Below are 8,110 nucleotides of genomic sequence, written 5' to 3' on the forward strand. Positions count from 1 at the left end.
TGTTACGTCTTGGAGAGGACACCATTCTCAACTACCAGAGGAAGGTAATATACAGGGCTAGAAGCTAGAATCAGTACTGATAACGTGTGTTATAGGAACATAAGATTAACAAAGATGATTGAAAGTTAGAAAAACAGGAACAAAGGCACAGAAGGTAAAATTCTTCAGAAAAGGCTTGCTCACTAATGTAGGGGAAAGAATGAAGAATGGAGATGAGGATATACATACCTTGTGACCTAATGATTCTACCCCTGTACCTTTGGGAAGCTCACATGCACTGGGCACAGTGAAGATGTTCAGAGCAGCATTGTTTATACTGGCCAAAGGCTGGAAACAACCCAAATATCCATTCACAGTAGAATTGGTAGACTGGAATACTCATGGTCGAATACTATGTAACCATGAAACAAAAAAGAATAAACTAGCTACACACAAAATGAATGAATGTTAGAATGGTGAACAAAAGAAGCAAGAAACAAGGGAATGCATGCAGTATGATTCTCTTCATATCAGGTGTTAACAAAAAATGCAATAGTGAAGTAGGATTGAAGGATACATACATGGATGGTAAAAGGCAAAACAAAGATCATTATCACAATAAATCGAGATAGTGGATCCTTCTGGAAGGTTGTACTTGGGGAATAACACAGGGAGGACTTGCTAGGTTATGGCAAGGTTCTCTCTTCCCCCGCTTGGTGGTTACATGGGTGTTTGCTTTATAATTATGCCTTACATTTATGTTTTATGCATATTTCTATCTGTTTTATGATTCATGATGTTTTTAAAGGTTTTTGAAAAGGAATGAAGTTCAGATAGTTCTTGAGAAGATCAGGCAAGAAGCAGATTCTAGATAGATTTGATAGTAACAATTATTCAAATGGAATAAGCTACTACTCTTTTTAATACTTTCTAAGGAAAAGGGAAAATCCTCTGTTCCCTCAACACAGAAGAATGAACTGACTTGGATCCACATATACTGTCAGGATTCACTATATTCATTCAGGTGAAAAAACAAGAACTGAGCTTTCAGCCTACTGCGCAATCACTCAGACATGGGATTGGGATTTTCAAAATTGGGACTGAGCCAGAAGTTAGCAGGGAGGACTAGTTAGAAGAGAGATTCCTGCACCATTTGGTCTCCTAAAAGCTTCACACTAAGTATATTTCTTCCCTTTTCCTTCTTCCTCCACTTATATTTTTCTCTTCCCAAGGACCATCATCAAATCCAGGCAGAATGGGCCATGGAAATCAAATTCTTATTTTCAAGGTGCAGAAACTGGCCTGGGGAAGTTAACCAATTTGACCAAGGTCACAAAACTAGTGGCAGAATCCATTCTGGTACCCCGCATTCTTTGCACCCCAGTCTTCCTGGTCTACTAGCCATTCCTCTACATACCATTTTTAAGGTTCGGTTCAAAGCCTCCTACCTTCCCATAGGAAGTATTAACAGATTTTCCTAATTAAGCCTTCCATTCAGCCCCATGCATGGTGCCTGGTTTAAATGTCCTCAATCATGCTTATCACATTTGCCTCATAATTTTTTCCATATTCCCTCCACCAGATTGTATCCTCCTAGATGTCAAACTGGTCTTACTCATTTCTGCATAGCCAGTGGTATGCTTGTGAGAGCCAATTATTAAATACTCGGGAATTTTGTGAGCTGGTCATTAAAATGTTCGTAGCTTGAAATCAGTCCTGATGAGAGTCTTTACACCATGGAATAGACAAAAACCACAAATCAGGGCCTTTTTCTCCCAGGGAGCCAGCTACCAGCATGTCACTGTACGAATACCACCACCACCACCAGCCACCCCTGTACTTGCTGTAGGGCAGAGCGGTTGCAACAAGTGTGGAGAAGGAAGGGAACCAGTGCGAATGCAGAGAGTTCAAAAAGTATCAGTTGAGGAACACGGGGAAGAGAACTTTTTGAGAAATAGGTGGTTCACTGCTGCAGAGAAGTTAGGAAGATGAGAAGTAAAGCCAGCACATCTTTGTCCTCAAGAGCTTTTTCAGTAGCATAATAAGGCTGAACTGTGGGAACGAAAGGGTAGGGGCGGTTAGGAAACAGCAGTAAATGTAGATGCCTTTCAAAAAAAAAAAAAAAGCAATCTTTCTTACTAAGCAACTATTTGCTGAATACCTACTGTGTGTCAAGCATTGCACTAAATAAAGGTAACATGCAGGCCTGTCCTTAAGCTGCTCCCTGGTGCCTACGGCAACAAGGGCACCAAGCACAGTGTGATAAGGTTGTGATGAAGACATGACATGGGGGCTGGGGGAGCACATCAGACTGAGCCTGCACATCCAGGGGAGATTCCATACCAAAGCCGACTGAGCCGAGTGCTAGAGAAGAACGTTTTCCACGTGGTAAGTGAAGGAAGGACATTCCTCACAAAGGAAATAGCAAAATAGCATGAACAACGGTGTGAGGGTGAGAAAGAGTGGCTGTCTGGAGAACTCGTGTAGTTCCAGTTTCCTGTTAGAGCTAGAACAGAGAGAACAGCATAAAGCACCAGCAGGAGATGAGGCTGCAGAGGCAAGCAGGGGTCGGGCATAAGCACCCCTACGGTGCCCCCGTACTGAGTTTGAACTTTATCTCGAAGGCCTTGGACAGCCACTGAATGACTGAGCAGGGGATAAACCCCATCCGATTTTTATTTTAGATGATTCTGGTAGCAATGTGGAGGGTACATTGGAAAGGAATCAGACTTCAGTGACCCAATTAGAAGGAGACTAGCCATCCAGTCAGTGAGAAGGATGGGCCTGAAGTAAAGTAACAATGGTGCCAGTTAAGAGGACACTGCCGATTTGAGAGATACTCCTGAAATGGCAAACTAGTGTTTTCTTAGGTGGGTAAACGAGGAATCATGAATCCCAGGATCCTGGCACTGACAACTGGGTAACGGTATCATTTGGAGAAAGGGGACACAGAAATGATAGGATCATGAGAGGTTATTGTCCATGGAGACACCTAATAGCCAGACTGGAGATACCCCTTAGGTGGGCGTATGTATACAATTGCCGCTCTGGAGAGTGGTCTGGAGTAGAGAGAATTTTTGGAGTATTAGGTGGGAAAAGAATAGTTAAAAGGGGAGCTCATAGAGATTAGCCAGAGAAAATGTGTGGCACAATGGTTCTCAAACTTGAGCGAGTATCCCCACTAGTTTTTGATTCAGGGGATCTGAGGTGGAACCTGGAAATCTACATTTCTAACAAGTTCCCAAGCCATGCCGATGCTGCTGGGAGAACATCCATGTGGAGAAAAGCCAGCATTTGGGGGTGATTAAAGAAAGAAGAGGTGACAGAAGTGAGTGAGAAGGAGTCATTACAGGAAAAGATGGTCAGGATAGATTTCAAGAAATAAAATTGAATAAAGTCAGGCAAGATGAAAAACAAATAATGTCAATTGCATTTCATCATTTAGAGGGGTCATATTGGAACCGGGGTAAGTGTCAAGGAGAAAATGGGAGATAGCCAATATAGTTTACTCTCCATGGAGTCTGCTGGGAAGAGAAGTGAGAAAGGGTAGATACTGGGGAGCAGGCTATGGTCAGGAAAATATCTGTGGGTCGGAAAGACGGATTAAATGTATAGGTGAGGTGAAAGGAGAGTATGGGGAAGAGAAGGAAAGGAACAAATACTTCGAGTGCCTGATCTGAGCCAGGCTCCACGCTAGGCTCCTTAATCAATACAACCCTTTAGGGAGATTATTATTATCCCCCACTTTACAGAAAAAGAAACTAAACCTCTGAGTTTAATTTGCCTATGGAATCTAGTAAGTAGTGGGGATTTAGGTCCCAGCCTCCAAAGCCAGTTCACAAGGAAATGGCTTGAAATAACCATTATGAGAATTACAGTGTCTTCTCCCCTTCCTAGTGAATGGAGACCAGGACACTGCTGGTTATGGTATATGTTGTCAGAGGGATGCTGTATGGGAGCTGATCCAATCAGAAATCAGTCAGAAGAAAATTAGAGAATACCCTGAGATGCTAGATGCCCACTGGGACTTCTGAGGCATTGCCTTTGGTCTCTAACGAAATTGACCAAAAATAATAAGAGTCAGAGTTAAAATAAAAACATGTCCAATTAGGAGTGAACAAGGGTTGATTTAAAAGATTGCTGGACTGCAACGGGAGCTCTGATAAAAGTCAACAGACTTTGTGCAAAGTTTATGATCATCTCATGATGAGACACAATATAATGTCTCACCCGGACTCCCTAATCTTGGTTCTGCCACTTGCTAATTCTGTGGTCTTCTGCAATTTATTGACTCTTTCTGAGCCCCAGTTTCCTCACCAAGTAAGGGAAGCATTCAGAGTATTTTCCTCATTGTCATTGGGTAGGGGTCAAATGAGCTGGTATGTATAAAGTGCCTAGACAAGTGCCAGGCATGTGCTAAGTTTTAACTTTCTATAGCTGTTCTGGGGTGCCAAAATTCCTATCTTGAAGAACAAATGGTGGGGAAGAGAGACACGCGTGATCTGAACAGTATGGTTTGTCGAGGGCTCAGGCAGCACAGAAATTATAAATTTCCAGCAGAGCTCAGCAATCTAGGAACAGAGGCAAAGAAAGCTGAGTTAGAGATTAACCAGGATAGGAAGCAAGAAAAGACCCAGGGAAGAAGAAAGAAAGGGATCCACGAGCACCCTAGAGTGGTGGACCAGTAGGTCCAGGCTGGACATGGAGGAAGTGGGAGATTCTGGGGAGGGTGAACAGATGAGGAAGAAATACTTTGACAGGTAGAAAGAAGTTAAGTGGTCCAAGTAGGGCTGTGAGGATTTGAACCATTCTGATGCCCATGGCCAAATTATGTTCATCACAGTGAGTAATGTTGTTGGGCAGAATTTAGTCATTTGTAGTTTTCAAAATGATGGTGAATCCAGGATATCTGGAGGGTCCCTTTACCTCTCAGGGATGAAGTGACCAGGAAAACTGTGAGGCAGGCTTTAAGCCACTGAGGAGGATAAGAGAATGCCAAAAATCAGTAAACAGTTGAATGGACAAGGTGGCCAGTAAGATGGGGTGGTGTGCCCAAGAGGGATGGAGAAGCATGGTCTGGGGAAACAAAGGGAACTCAAAGAATGCCAGGTTGTTCTCCTGACCTTGAAAACCAGGGGAGGTAGAGAAGTGGCCTCCTCTGGAGAGGGCAGGGAGACAAGGCAGGTCAGGTTTTCATTTAGGATAAGAAGGTGGAAAGAGTGTGTGTTAAAAATGTGGGGAAGGTAAGGAAGTGTGTTCAGTTAATGTACTGTATAGTCCAGAGGCGAGGAGATACATGTTCAATGGCCTAGAAACAGTTAAGTAAAGCCCAGTCCTGTGGTAGGATTACTGCCTGACAGGAAGTGAGAGTGGGAGGCCAGCTCTCCCTGGGCCTACCACCTCAGGACAGGTCCCTGCCAGAGGAAAGAACCGTGGCCTGCTGGGTCAGTGCACTAGGCCTATTTCTGAACATTCAGGCTGCTGAGTAATGGCTCCGAAGGCAGTGCCAGCATCTAACAGGGCACAGGGGGAAAGTGAGAAGGAGGGCTTGGCACCTTATTTTGGGACCTGCCGTCAGAGGCCCAGCCCTCCAGTTCTGCGTGCCAGACCCTCAGCTACAGCTCTTACTGTGAGCCTGGATGACCAGCCCCGCAGGTCTGGCTGAAATGCCCAGGAAGCCCTCAAGAAAGAAGAGCTCTGTGGTTTCCTCAAAGATGGAGAATTCTGAGTACTTACTTCCTGAAGGAGAATTGCCAGTCAGGCCAATTGGTCAACCCACTAGGCTAGTGCCTCAGAGGCTCAATGGCCCTCAGAAGTGAGTCCTGTCTTCTCTCGCTGCTCGAATGTTCTTTTAAAATTACTATGAAATGACAATGACGTGCAGGATACATACGAACACTGCTCCAAACCTGAGGTATCAAGGTGTGTAGTTTGAGCTAGAGTGTACTTTTAGCTAGATTCCAAAGGTGGGGATTCACTTGTACTCCCCTAGCCAGAACCCCGTGTGTCCCTGAGGAGTACATGTGTGACTACTGACTGGGGCGAGGGCTCAGTCTAATATGGGAATGGTCACGTATACACAAAGGTCAAACCTGTGATCCCATGAGCACAGGGCTCTAGCAACTTGCACTAATGGGCCCTGAAAGTCCTTAGGACAAGCCTTTGGGTTAGTTGCTACTGAACAGATAGGTCCAAAGACTCTGCTCTGGAGATGCTAGTGGCTCTTTAAATCTAGTTGCCTTAAACCCTCCAATTTCCCTTAGATCATTTAAGGCCTCCCAAGTCTGGACTCTAGATGAATCCCCATTAATACCTTGATTTCCTTTATACTTCCGCCTTTTCTTAAAAAGTAAACCCTGTTAATTTCCTGGGATTTCTTCTTAGGAATTCAGGTTTTCTCTTCTATAGTAAATACCTCTAAGACATAAAGGGATTGGGATCTGACAGGTTTGAGTGGTTTGCAGTAAACTCAAGAACTCTACAGCACAGCAGTGATTAGAGCCCAATGGGAGCTCTGCCTCTCTCACTTGACCCACCCCCTGCCTGCTTGGCTCTGGTTCCTGCCAGTCTAAGAACCAAACCGGTGATGGCTACACTTATGGGCTCCTTCTCCATCACTGCCACCTATCTCTCTGTGACAGTCTTGGACATCAGTGCATCAGGGAGACATTATCATCACACTAGGGGAATTTTTCGGACACAGACCTCTGGCAACCACTTTTCTGTTTCTACGAGTTTGCCTTTTTTTCTCTTTTTAAAAAAGTTTTTAGATTCCACACATAGTGTTTGTCTTTCTCTATCTCACTTTTTTCCCTTAACAAAATGACCTCGAGGTCCATCCCTGTTGCAGGATTTCCTTTTTCCTTATGGCCAAATAGTATTCCATTGTGTGTGTGTGTGTGTGTGTGTGTGTGTGTGTGTGTGTGTGTGTGTGTATCTCACATCTTTATCCATTCATCTGTTGATGGACACTTTTATCATTTCCATACCTTGACTATTTATTGTGAATAGTGCTGCAATGAACATGGGCGTGCAGATACTGCTTCGAGATCCTCTTTTCATTTCTTTTGGATAAATACCCAGCAGTGGGATTGCTGGATAAAATGTGAGTTCTATTTTTAAATTTTTTGAAGAACCTCCATATTGTTTTCCATAGTGGCTACAACAATTTACCTTCCCATCAACATTGTACAAGGGTTCCCTTTTCTCTACCTCCTCACCACCACCTGTATCTCTTGTCTTTTTGATGATAGCCATTCTAACAGTAACAGGTGTGAGGTGATAGCTCATTGTGGTCTTGATTTGCATTTCTCTGGTAATTAGTGATGGTAGTACTTTCTCATGTACCTATTGGCCATCTATATGTCTTCTTTGGGAAAAATGTCTGTTCAGTTCCTCTGACCATTTTTTAATTGAATCGTTTGGGTTTTTTGTTTTTTGCTATTGAGTTGTATGAGTTCTTTGTATATTTGGGATATTAACTCCTTATATATGATTTGCAAATATTTTCTACAGTTCAGGAGGTTGCCTTTTCATTTGGTTGATAGTTTCCTTTGCTAGACAGAGCTTTTAGTTTGATGTAGTCCCACTTACTTATTTTTTTCTTTTGTTGTCTTTGCTTTTGGTGTCAAATCCAAAGAAAGTATTTCCAAGACTGATATAAAGGAGCTTAGCCCCTAAATTTTCTTCTAGCACTTTTATGGTTTCAGGTTTTATGTTTAAGTCTCTAATCTGTGTGAGTTGATGTTTGTGTATGGTGTAAAACAGGAGTCTAGTTTCATTCTTTTGCATGAGGCTGCCTAATTTTCCTAGCACTATTTATTGAGAAGACTGTTCTTTCCCCCCTTATATATTCTTGGGTCTTTTGTTGAAAAGTAATTGACCATATATGCATGGGTTTATCTTTGGGCTCTCTATTCTGTTCCCATTGAACTACGTGTCTGTTTTTATGCCAATACCATACTGTTTCTGATTACTATAGCTTTGTAATTTTGTTTGAAATCAGGAAGTGTGATGCTTCCAGCTTTGTTCTTTTATAACACTTCTTTGGCTATTTGGAGTCTTCTTTAGTTCCATACAAATTTTCGGATTGTTTGTTCTATTTTTGTGAAATATTCCACTGGAATTTTGA

Source organism: Eumetopias jubatus, unplaced genomic scaffold, assembly GCF_037043125.1.
Source record: "Eumetopias jubatus isolate StellerSeaLion01/CBP00866 unplaced genomic scaffold, mEumJub1_p1.0 scaffold_12, whole genome shotgun sequence".
Taxonomy (NCBI): Eukaryota; Metazoa; Chordata; class Mammalia; order Carnivora; family Otariidae; genus Eumetopias; species Eumetopias jubatus.